This window comes from Seriola lalandi, unplaced genomic scaffold (assembly GCF_002814215.2).
Source record: "Seriola lalandi dorsalis isolate HSWRI2012SDOR001 ecotype SW California unplaced genomic scaffold, Sedor1 jcf7180002054921, whole genome shotgun sequence".
Lineage (NCBI taxonomy): Eukaryota > Metazoa > Chordata > Actinopteri > Carangiformes > Carangidae > Seriola > Seriola lalandi.
Window position 1 is genome coordinate 1,259,759 of NW_019525473.1, and position 13,376 is coordinate 1,273,134.

The 13,376-nt window shown below is 38.9% G+C and overlaps 1 pseudogene; it reads right to left on the reverse strand.

The window, feature by feature from the left end:
* Positions 1-5,117: 5,117 nt before the first annotated feature.
* Positions 5,118-7,331, reverse strand: LOC147817669 (cartilage intermediate layer protein 1-like; annotated as a pseudogene).
* Positions 7,332-13,376: the final 6,045 nt, after the last annotated feature.

The window sequence follows — 13,376 nt, forward strand, 5'->3', positions numbered from 1 at the left end:
GGAAGTAAGAGGAGATGTGTTTACGGCCCCTTTTCACAGTTTTCATGTGTGAAAACCATGTTAAACAAAATAAGAATCATAACAGAATTTAAAATGTGTCTGGAGAGGAACTTTAAAAAGAAATAATCTGGTATCTGGTAATAACCAGCAAATATGTCATCATAACATGAAAATATCTTTTTTTGTCGTTAAAATGAGAAAAGTTTATTGTTAGAACAAGAAACACAGTGATACATTGCCGTGATGCAATTTGATTCAACAGCACAACAATCTACAGGCCAGACCTCCTCAACAAAGCCTCTCTGATAGAGTTTTGTCGAGTCTGAACAAGACTAATACTGTGAAATAAAACCGAACATACCTGTACTGTTACTACTTCCGCCTCCAGTGTCACTTGAAAATCATACCAGGGTTTCAAAGTTTTTTTTCTGTCCCACATTTTTTCCTCTGCTTGTAGAAACTCTTTCTCAGAATGAGAAGCATTAGATTTTCTGTCTTTACACCTTTAATCCTTCATGTACATTCTCAATAGCTGAGTCTGTATCACATTGAGGAGACATGTTCTGTTTGGTGAAGCTAGAAGTCTGTGAACAATGATTGTAAGACATCAGGAGGATATGGAAACATTATGACTCCCCGTAACACAAATGAGCAAAACAGCAAACACTCCAGAGACTCAGTGAACTATTAGACAAAGTAATAAAGAATGAGTATTTTGTGGTCGTGGTTCTTTCTCTGATAAACGGCTCCTCCTCTGTGGTTCAGTGCACATGAACACAAAATTATTGGTGATGGTTTCAGTTTTTCTCTTCAGGTTCTTGTCATGAATAGCAAATAGAAAACATTGTATTTCCTTTTTAAGTTAGAATTCATGCTTACAATGTGTTTGATTTGCTGACACCCTGTGGTGACTTCTGGTAACAACAAGCATGTTTTCATATCACAGAACCGCATTTATGTGGATTTTTCCCGACAGTTCCTTTGGATGACCACAAAACGTCCAGAAAGGTTTATTCCACCCAAATACTACTCTTTGTGTTGTGGATGCTAAGAGTTGCATGTTGGGCAGTGTACTGTGTAATTATCATAATTAGGCAATTATCAAGTAAAATAAAGATGGCATCATATGCAATAGCCTCATACTCGAACCCCAGATTGTAAAGTAGGTAACACCACTAAAGTGAGGTCCAGTGTATGAGTGACAGGCTGTTTCCCTCAGCTCCTTTTCCTCAGTCAGTACAGTACATACAGTATAAAATAATGCAGTTATGTAAAGTATAAAAATGACCAAAGTAACACTGATACTATTTCAATATGAATTTCCCCACATCTCTAATTTAATAGCTTAATATTGCTAATATGGGCCCTATAGCACAGCCACTAATAGATTATAACCACAGGCAATATTATGTTCCTGCAGTACTGGAGGCTGCAGAATGTATATTATTAAAAATTATATATAATTTTATTATAAATATGGTAGATGGCTATAAATAGTAAAGAATTAGTTAGTAGAAGAGCTGTCATACTCACACTCTGCTTGTCATCCATCTTCTTACAGTGTGGTGAAAAACTAGGGTCCTACAGATGTTGTGAAACTGCAGCCTCAGGTCCCGCAGGAACACCCTACTCTACACACATCCAAAAACCCTGTTTGAGATGGAGTGTGTAGCTTGGATCGGTCACAGTAGCGGTAAGGCTGGACCCAAATGCAGACAACACATGGGGGTGAGTGCAAAAATGTTAATTAAGAAAAGAATTTACAAAACACGGGTGAAGCACGGGCGAAACACAGGGGATCAAACAGCAGACGAACCGACTCAGACAAACGGGAGCACAGAGACTAAATAGACACAAGGGAGGCAAGGGGTGACTGAACACAGGTGAAACACATTGAAGCGGGGCAGACAATCAACAAGGAGGGAAACAGGACAAAGACAGGAAGTACAAACATCAAGAGACACAAGGAAACTGACTACAAAATAAAACACATAAACATAATCTCAAACATAAAATGTCCGCTGTGGCAAACCACGAGAGGATCACTGAAACATTTACTGAAATAAAACCACGTGTGGAACTGATAACAACGCAGAGACATCACTATAATCATAAATCTGATTCTCAACCAGGAAACAACATTATATTTATATTTTATCACCATCTCTCTGATAACTATAGTTAGCTGTTACTGTTTCACTGAATATGTTTATAGCTTCTGATTCAGTGCAGACGAAAGTGAAAGAGGGAGCAGCTACAGCAGCAGGAGTATGGTGCAGCCTGTGAAGCAAAAACAAAGAAAGTGTCCAAGAAAAGTTTCTGATGCTCCACATAAAAAAAGAAACTTTGAGAGGAAGGATTACAGTCTAGGCTCAGCATGGTGAACAGGCCGTTCGTTGTGTGTTTTCTGTTTTGTTTTGTAGCAGGCACGTCGTTGGGTTGGTTATCAGCAACACGGATGTTACATCTTGTAGTTACTGGTTGTAAATGTTTCAGCTGGTGCAACCCAAATTCATTCATTATTGAAGTGATCATTTAATATGATTTAAAACACTGTTCTCATGTGAAAATGAGTTGCATCCACATAGTTTTAGTAGAGAGCTCTGTCCAAAGTGAGACAGTTGAATCTCTTCTTTCTCAGTTCAAAACAAAACTGCACCACGCCCTCATCTGCTGAGGAGTGTTCAGAGGAATCTGCAGTATTTTGTCTTCGGGATGCCGTCTGATAAAATCAACACACCTCAGGGTCACGACAACAGCTCTGATGTTTATTCAGATATATTTTAAATGAACAAGCACAGAGGAAGTTAGAGGAGACTAAAGGTTGTTTTCTTTTCCTCGTACACGCTGAAACACCAAAACTTGAGCTTTAACACTGACACACTCTGGTCCAGAGAAGCTCTGTTTTGGGGAAAGGCTGAAACAAATGTACAAATGTAACCAGCTCAATGTGAACATAGTGTTTGTTTGAACATATGAACAGCTGGTGCCGCTGGATCCAGCTCCATTTCTCTTTACAGCTCCACACTGCACCTTCTCTTCTCATCTAAAGGATTTGATTTCAATCCCTCTTGAAACTAAACCTGCAGACATATTCACTTTATTTGGTCACATGCTTTATGTTTAGCTGGACTAATTATAGCCCCTGAGGATGGATGTTACACTCCCAGTTGAATTGCAAGACTGGTACCAAGTTTGCAGCTCCACTCCACATGTCACACTGCTAGTGGCAAAAGGACATGAATCCCGTGAACTTGGTCCAATGGATCCCACAGGAACCCACAGAGAACAAGTACATCCACATCTCACCAGGAAAACAATATATCAGAATATCATTAAGAGCATGTGATGAGGGGGTAGTCATAGTAAATGAAAGAATACCCACAATGATGCCACTAATACCAGAACATGAAGCTTTACTAGAACAGGTTTTACAGGAAGTGTGGTCAAAACATAAGACAGACGCAGGTAAGATTAAAGTGGCGCATTCACTTATCAAAGACAGCAGTACACATATACACGTCTAGCACAGGGATGTAGAAAGCCCATCAATCTTTAACAGGATGCTAGCCCAAGACCTGCAACGCTTAGATGTGCCAAGTACTGTAATTCAGTATGTGGATGATTAGTTCATTTGTAGGCCCTCAAGACAACAGAGTGAAGAAAGACTCCATCGCAGCGCTAACAGCACTAGCAAAAGGAGGACACAAAGTCAGTAAAAGAATGGCTGACAGCAATGGTAAACTTAATTTGATGGAGTCTTTACCACTGGCACTAATGTCTATGACATCACAAACAAACAGACTAACACACCTGACACCTCATGAGGGCGACCAATGCCTGTGCCATATCTTAGAGGCCCGTATGAGGGACCTCCGCTTGAGCAATTGGAAAAAGAGTTAACCAGTTATGTACAGCATCTAACGAATCCATAAAGTGATCTTCCAACAGGTGAAAGGTGCCACAGAGGAGAGGTAAGCTGCCATCCCAGACCAATGGCAGAGAATATGCCCAGGAGAGTGGGTATACGTTAAGGTGTTCAAAAGAAACTCACACCAACAAAGTCGTCTTAGCAAACCCCAACAGCTCTAAAGGTTGAAGATAAGAAAGTATGGTTCCACCTCAACCACTGCTGCAGAGCAGATGACCCACACTAAATACTTACAGATACCTACAGAGGAAGGGCAGATTCTGGACCAGAAGGGGACGGTGACACCTCCCCGCAGGAAGTTAGCAAGGAGAGAGGCGATCCCAGAAACTGGCTGCCAGATGGGCTAGCGGCAGCACACCAAGTAGTGGATCATTAGCAGCAAGACAGGGAAGTGAATCAGACACAGAAGATGAACTCACAAACCCAGCAGAAAGTCAAAGAGGGCAGGAATCAACACAGCAGGATCATCAGGAACATTAAGATAGAGTAACTAAAGGACAGAGATTATGGAGATTAGGGGCCATAATTATGATTCTAATCTTGCTGGCATATGATGTTTCAATACAAAACTATAAAAAAAAAGTTGGAGCCAACCACAAAACATTCAATTCTTCCAATTGGACTGCAGCATCAGCAAAGTATTACCAGGTAGGTTTTAATTATTATTTTTTTTTTTTTGCTTTTTCTTTGTGGGAGAAAAGGTGAAAATACATCTCAGGTAAAACAAAGTAAACACTAAAATTGCATTAAACCTGAATTTTCTCTCTCAACAGGCATCTCATGTATTCATTTCAGGCTGAATCTTAAAGTGCTGAACCAGTGTGTGGCCTCCCCACTGTTGTAGAGGTGCTGTTTAAGGTTAATTAATATACTTTTTCCTGTTTCTTCCACAAGAAATACCACAGGACTGGCATACTATGCAGTAGGGGCACCTACTCCCCCGTGTGGGTTGAATAGGAATTTCCTTGGTTTCACTGTCAGGGTTAAGAGTAAGGTAAGAGTTAGGGTTTTGGAATTCACACCACTCAGTACCACTTGGATGAGAAGTGAAATATCTTGAACTCTACAGTCTCAGTCCGACTGTTAATTTCTTTTAATATCACCCCCCAATTGTATTACACATACCACAAACTTAAATCTGTTTAAATCTGTGCACTTGTGAGAGAATTTGTCAAAGGTCAAAGACACAAGAGTGTTAAAATAAGCAAGTTACTAAAAACCTGACAACCTAAATTTATCATTTCTTTCTCAATGTAGTCATGGAGTTAGTGGCATGACAACATTACCACCGGTATGGGCATCCAAAGCGTACTTTGTAATCTCGACACCTGCTTCCTTTCTGGTCTCGGTTGCGACAGGTAAAACCATCAAGGGCATGAGGTCTCTCTAGCAGACATTTTCAGCCCTTTACGAACACTTTCCGTAAGTCTGGACTTCTGCATACTTTGCCTGAGAGATAGTTCATAGCATTGTCACGTTAAACATGGGGTTACAATGGTTTAGCTGACAGTCATGTCGGCACCACTCAGGGTTTCACAGAAAAACATGAATCCGCAAATTTATATCCGCTGGACAGAGAGCCATCCTTTCCTCAAACGTGAACCAGTCTCCCGGTTTCATGCCCAGCGACCCGTCCCTTTATCGGTCTCTAACCTGTCCCTTCCCAAGAACGCCTGTGTGGTTGTTTATTGCTGCTCAGTTGTTTGTTGTACAATGATTACTCTGAGATCACTGGAAGCCACCAAATTTAATACTGGATAGTGTGAGCGTTTATTTTAAATTATTTAGTTACATCCCCATTAGCCACTTTGTTGTAACATTTTAGCTCAACACAGGTTTGCAGATCAGCCATGGTTGACCGGCTTTCTTGGTCAGTTTTGTTTTTTTTTTATTTTGATGTTTCAGAATAAGACTTTCACATTTATTAATCATGGTAAATTTCAACCTCTCTCATTGGTTCAGGCTAAGTCCACCCTCTCCCCTCTCATTGGTTGAGGCAAAGGTCAAATTACTTCTTTTTTAAGTTCTGCATTATACTCTGATCTAAAACACTTATTCACCTGGTCATTTATTTAATTGTTTGGATAAAAACTTTTATCTATTTGTGTTCTAGACAAGCGGCAACCTCAGAGAAAATGAAGCCAACACAGAAGTACCAAAAACTTCTTCAAAGGGCCCCTTATTCTGGCTCCAACAGTGATTCAATCCCCATAGACTCCCATGTTAAAATGAAATAAACATGTTTACAGCCTGGTACAAATACAGTACCAGTATGCCTGCCACAAGCTGACATGCACCGAACTCTGGGCTCGACACACGCTTTATTTACAGTGCATGATTCTAGATTATGAGATTTAACATTGTAAAGCTGAGTTACTGGATCCTTAACCCTTAACATAATCTAGTGTTTATGTACAGTCTCCGCTTCATTGTAAACAAAAAGCCTAGACCTGAGCAGGAAATCCATATCAATAATATCAACAAACTTGAGTCTTCATAACACAATGTGCACATTCTATCATTCACAATTATTTTCATCGACTTACATAAAGATTGACTGCCCAGTAGAGGTGGCTGGGATGTTTGTGTCAGCGGTACGGGCATATATGTGGAGAGGGCTTTCACAGATTTCTCCTGGATTCTCTTTCTCTCAGGTTTCTCAGGAGCTCCCAGCCCCCAATTCCACTGGGATTATCCCAATTAAACCACTTATACTGGCCAGGATACAATGAGTGAGAAACAGGAAGAATGCTGAGTCACAAGATTTTAAAAGGATGGAAGTCAAGAAGCAGAACAATTCACATGAACTACCTTCTTGACTGCAGAAGTCAACGGGACGCATGAAACGAACACGATAATCATGACACATGCAATCCGCCTGGTCAGACGATTTACAGATGAATCCTATGGGTGTGTCAGCTCTGCAGAAGGGAACAAAGTTACACACTGATATGGCTTCATTATTGCTTGTGATATTTAATTAAATGGGTTTTATAGTCTAATGATGTACATGGATGACATTTTTGAAATTATAGCTTTCAGGTAAATAAAAACAGATCCAGTGGGTTTCTATGGGGGATGATTTGAAGACAGGATTATTTACAGCTAAATTTAAAGACAAAAAAGTGATATCCACTACTATTTAAAATGTGATAATGTACAATGTGATAAAAAAAATGTTTTTAAAAAACTAATAAATTGAATAAAGAACTTACACAGCAATCACATTCCCTGTTTCATCAACAGTGAGGCCAGATACAGTTTGGACCTCAATCTGAAGTGGGCTATTGCAGATCTTTCCTGGGTATTCATTGCGCAGAGCGTAAAGTTCCTCAAAGTCTCCTTTTCCAGAGGGGTCATCTCTATCAAACCACTCTGTCCAGCATTGTAGACCCGTCATCAAGGAAGGAAACAGACATATGTTCCAGTTCAAAGTTAAATAAAACAAGTATAGCCACGAAACAAGATTAGCAAGATTTGATAAATCTGAGTAAGGTCTTGTACACTACTTACGAGTGTGAGTGGCATCATTGTCAGGCTGTTGACAACATCCTGGCTGCACATTGTTGTTCGGGTTGGCGGACTACGTGTGGTTTTGTGGGTTGGCAGGCTCCTCGTTGTTACCTGGATTGGCAGGCTGTTTGTTGTTTTTGAGGGCTGGCAGGTTGCATGTTATTTTGGGGGTTGACAGGCTCCATGTTGTTAACCGGGTTGTTGGGCCTCTGGTCATTTTGTGTGTTGGGAGGTTCCCGGTTGTGTCCTGATTCACTTGGCTGTTGGTTGTTACATGTTGGGGCAGCTTCCTGGCTGGTTTTTCTGGGTTTGCACGCTTCTTTTTCTTAAGTGGCCCAGCAGGTTGCTTGTTTCTTGGAGGGATTCTAAGATGCTTCTTTTATTTGTTGGCAGGCTTGTTGTTTCTACCTGGATTAGCAGGATACTGGTTGTTTGGAGAGTAGGTTGGCTGTTTGTTGTTCTGTGGATGTACATGCTCAGAACAGGTTTTTTGTTTTGTTTTAACAGGGTTGTTATGTCGGCTGGCAAGCCGGTGGATGTTTTGTTGGTTTGAGGCTTCCTGGTAGCATTCTGGTGAACAACAATTTATCAGATTGTAAACTAATTATGTGCATGTGGGACAGACTCTTAATTAGAGAACTTAATACTATTCATCACAATCACTTTTTCTCATGAAATGAACTCACCAACAAGCATGACAGCAATCAGTGTGATTTTTAATTGTTGGAGAAAATGGAACATAAGCACAGTGTAAGATGACTCAGCTTATCATTTAGTCACTAGGTATTCCATTAGGAAGAATACCTGCTACAATGCTAATTTGGATCTAAACAAACAAACAAACATGTATATTATGTAGGATCAGCACAGCATATACATTATATTGATTATTCTGATAAATGAAATACAATACCCAGTTTGTCATTGTTGCGGATTACGTTGGACCTTTCACCCTGCAAGCATCCAGAAGTTTTTCATCGGTATAAGTAAGTAAGAAATAAGATGCCATATAATTGTCGACTGTTCAAAATTTGATGTACGAAAATTCAATTCAAGTTTATTGAATTGAAATGAATTCAATCGTTACAAATAAGCTTATTCAGAAAATGAGATTTCCTGTAAATTAATACCAGATCAATCAAGATAATTTGAACAACAGATAAGTATTGCACTGAAACATAATTGGTCAACAATGAAACTGTAAACTCACCTCAAACTAGCCTATTGTTTGAGATTAGTTACTGTTTGTGACTCTATGGTTTGACATGTAAATGTTTAAGTACTTGTTAGAACTAGAACAGATTTTATAAGCTGAAAACCTGTGGTTTATAGGCCAGGATAATTTTTTCCTAATTATTTAAAACATTAACACAAACATTATCTCCAGGGGAAGGTGCTGTACCATCAGATGAATGGCCATTGCATACCAAAGGCACGATCCAAATTTAGGTGCGTTCAGAGTTAGGGAGGAGAACACTTTCTGTCTCCTCTGCTTCTCTGTAAATGTACGGCGGGAATGGAGTTTAAAGCACTGACCATGTATTCTCAATGTCCCCGATCTGAGGCCAGCTGGGGACCTTTATTATATTTCCTTTGTCTCCTCTACAGCTCCTCATTTCCTGTCAGCTCTCCACTGTTTAGTTTATTTATCATTTATTTATTATTATATAGTTTATTATCAAAACACAAAAAATAAAGTACACAACATGGTTTTAAAGGATTATGCTGGTGAGATGAAAACAAAAAGCAAATGGGCTTATAAAGACCTCACACCAAAAAAATGAAATAAATGGAACAATAACATTTAAAGCATGATATTTACCATTAGCTCATTTCTCAGTGCATGGTGGCACCATCACTACCATTGTTATGTAGGTGAGGCACGGTTATATGAGGAAGCTGTTCACCAAATTTCAGTGTTGCAGTTTTTGGACCATCATTTTTCATCATGTTTTGTTCATTTCCCATTGACAACCATTCAAACAAAATGCTTAAAACAGTTAATATAAAATCTGTTATTACAGATGTCTGCACCAAAAGTCATCAAATCATCTCCTAAATAGCCTTAATAAATTAGTTTGGAAGAATGTTTTCTAACTGCAAATCAGGGATGTAGGACTAATCACCAATCACTGATCCCCATTGTTTTTATTCTAAATGACTTCACTTTACTATCAAAGTTTTAATTGTTTTGTCAAAAATAGACAGTTAATAATAGTGACTTTATTCCAGTGCTTTATTCATGATAACTCAGTTACACAGTCCATGCAACAGCCTGCATGAAACAGATTTTTTTAGATTTAGATGCACATTGCAGGGCTGATTGATTTTTTTTTTAATTCTATAGGTAGTTACAGTCAGTTTAGTTTAATTTAATTATATTTCGTTTGAAAATGATAATAATCTTGTAGGAATGTACAGGCTTTACTGAAAATAGTTGGCAACACTGCTCCTTAAACATCATTGCAAATTGTCCCCGGAATGACATGAGGCCCCTTTAGGCTTAAAGTTAAGTTTATCAGCCCTTGGGGGGGGGTCTGTAAAAGCCTGGCACCCCTAGCAGTTACCTGCCTTGCCTGTTCACAAGCTGAGCTTTTAAGCTGAGACAAGCCTATGGGAGAAATGACTGAGTGAACCTCTTGATCTCCTGTCTGTACCTTATAAACTGTACCTTACATCAGGAACAATTTTTACACCTTCAGCACCACAAGACAAAAAGGTGAACATAGCTGAAGTTCAAAGAGAAGAAAGGTTGGGGTTAAAAAAGAAAATTTTATCAGTATAACTTCACTCTGCATCTCCTGGAACATGATTCATCTCACGCCTCCACTCTGTATTTGGGACTACACCAAACCGCTTCCTCACTCTGGCATTACACTGAAGCTGGCACCTGATGAGACAGGATATACAGAGAGATTAATATTCTAAATATTTGACTTTTTATATAAAACACATACAGTATGTGTATTATGTGATCTGTCACAACCAAAGCCAAGCTGAGGATGACTTGTGTATATGTGATGCCCACTTAAGTGTGACAGCATTTGTGTAAATATTAATAATTTAGGGGTTATTTTTTATTGTCTTTCATTATATGTGTATTTTCTTTCACCTTTTATAAACATTGTCTTTACTTTTATTAATAGTAAACCAGTTCTATTTCATCCTTCCTGAGCACCAGAGGCGGTGCTTTAACCACTGGATCTTCCGTCTGTATGCGCAGGTCAAGTATTTAATATCAACAAAGATCCTCCAAACAGAAGATGCCGCATTACAGGCAGCGCCAATGGTATGAAATGGGACACAGCTCCGGTCTTCCTAAGTGGGTGTTGTCCCTCAGCCCCTCCCTCAAGCGAAGGCAACTGGCATGAAATGTGACAGTAGCTAATATTAAAATCTCTCCCTGTCTAGACTTACCTCTCTGCATCCTTTGGGAAAGAAAAGACAGATCTGTTTTTCTTGTTATTACAGCCTGTTTCTGCACAAAGCTCGGGGCATTTTTAACACTAACTGATGGATGAGTTGTCCCTGCCAGAATAATACAACAATAGACGATACAACGATATCGCTGTTTATGATCTACTAACGACATCTGATCAGCCCAGTACAATATTCAATACCCAATAATAACAAAGTGAAAACAGAAATTTAAATTTTTCTAGACACTTTTTCAAATGTATTAAAAAGTCAAACTTAAATATCACATTGACATAAGTATTCAGACACTTTACTACAAGTCAGGTTTCTCCATTTTTCTGGATAATCTCTGAGATGTTTCTGCACCTTGACTGGAGTCCACCTGTGGTAAACTCAGCTGATTGGACATGATTTGTAAATGTGATGATGTAATTTGATGTGTGATGTGTGTTTGCTGCACAAAAACTAAAGGCAGATTTTCAAGTTCAGAGTAAACCTGTGTGACTTGAAGACAGTAAGTGAGTTTGGTCTGGTCCTGTGGTCCAGTCCAGCATAGATGATATAGGGCGGTTAAAGTCCAATAAGGGTTTATGGATGTACTTGACTTCTCCATCCACAAAGTGCAGCACCAGACCTATTTGATCCAGTGAACAGAGATGTGGGTGGTTATACAGAGGTCTGGAATAAATCTAGTGGTGTTACCTTTTGGACTGATCGCAGCAGCTAGGGGGAACTAATCTTTAGAGTACAGTACACTTATACATCTTTGCTCGTGTATTTCAAAGCCTTTGTTTGCAAAGTCACAGTGTGAGTGAGTCAGTGGTAACTCCAGTGTTTCTGCATCTTTTATTATAAACATATAGTAACAACTGCCTTTCATCAACATTATGCTTTTACTTTAGCTTGATGAACACGTCATGTATTCAAGGTCAGCCACACCAGTTACACCAGAATATGGGTAATATGGAAAGCACAAGCAAGTGAAAATAAAAGAGAAATTCTGAGGCATTCACAATATTCTTCTTCAAATCATTATCCTTTATTCTTTTTCTTCCATCCCTTTTTCGGTCTTTAACTACTCCTTCATTCAACTTTTTGATATTGTTTAAAATTTTGGGGAAAAATTAAGATTTTTTGCAATTTTTGTCCCATTCAAATGAAGAGGGAGACTGTTCAAATCCAAAACTTTAGCTTCATTGAACTTCAAGTACTTCAGCATACTTTCATCTAGAGATTTCCTTTGAACTTTAAACTGTTCACAAGACTTTCAGATATTAAAGTCACATTCAAATTTTGATATCTTGTACAGTTTTTAAATTATTATAGTTTAAGTTTTATGCTCTTTTCTGATGATTTTTGACACAACAGACAGATTCAAGAGCAATCCTTGAAATTTTACTGTAATATGCAAATCTAGCAAAACCGAGGCTGGGTTCATGAACACAGACACTGGCTTAGAGTGAAACTCTCTTCTTCTTATATACCCTGTTGATTCCCTCCTCCCTGTGTGGTTAAAACTTAGATGTCATTAATCACTGCCCATATCAAAGATTATTCACCATGGGGATTTCTTACAGCCACTGCCTGGTGCCTCAAGGAGCCTTTGATGTTCATATTTGTACATTAACCGTGTATTGGTTTGGTAAAAGTCCCCAAAAATAAAACCATGTATTTTCTTTTACTTTACTTAACCAAATTATGTCAAGAGTGATACATAAATGTGTACCATATATTGAATTAAACACAGAAACATCACCCTAATTGGCCACAAATGTGCTTTTCCAAGCCTACCCTACATGTTTTCAGGGAAAAGTGACAGTACCCTCCATTAATATTATGGGTTTCTGAAGTGGTTATGAATGTGTTCATGTCCTGCAACAATGTTCCTCAAAACAGTATCGTTATTACTAATAATAAGAACAAATGGACAAAAAACAACCACATGCATGAACATAGCAAACAACTGTGATCTGGTCTCATCTTACCTTCATGATGACCAGAAAGTTAAAAAGTTCACAGGTCACACATGGAGCCGAAGGACTGAAGGTCCCAGGAAAGGACGAATAAGCCATGAGTTCATCAGGTGATCCAGAGAGCAGAGCTGCCACCGAACCATGGTGGCGCTAAGGCTGACACACGCACACACATCCACACTTATGTACAAAGTACCTTGTTAATATTAGCAGGTATGTTATCACCTCACACCCAGTGACACAAAAACATATTCAGACAGAACAAATGCGCGCGCGCACACACGTATAACAGGTAGAGGTTACATTCATAATGGTAAAGGAGGTCACGTGACAACATTATCTAAAACATGATACTTTGTGATTCGAGCGTTTCCTTAATTGGAACAATAATAATTAAACATATTGTGTCAACATTTGTCAATTACTGACTCATCTTTAAAAAGAATGACATTGCATTAGACCGCAACTAAAAACGTGTGATAAATAAAAGAACAATAACTGCTAATGTCACTCATATTGAAGTAAAGCCTAATCATCGCCCC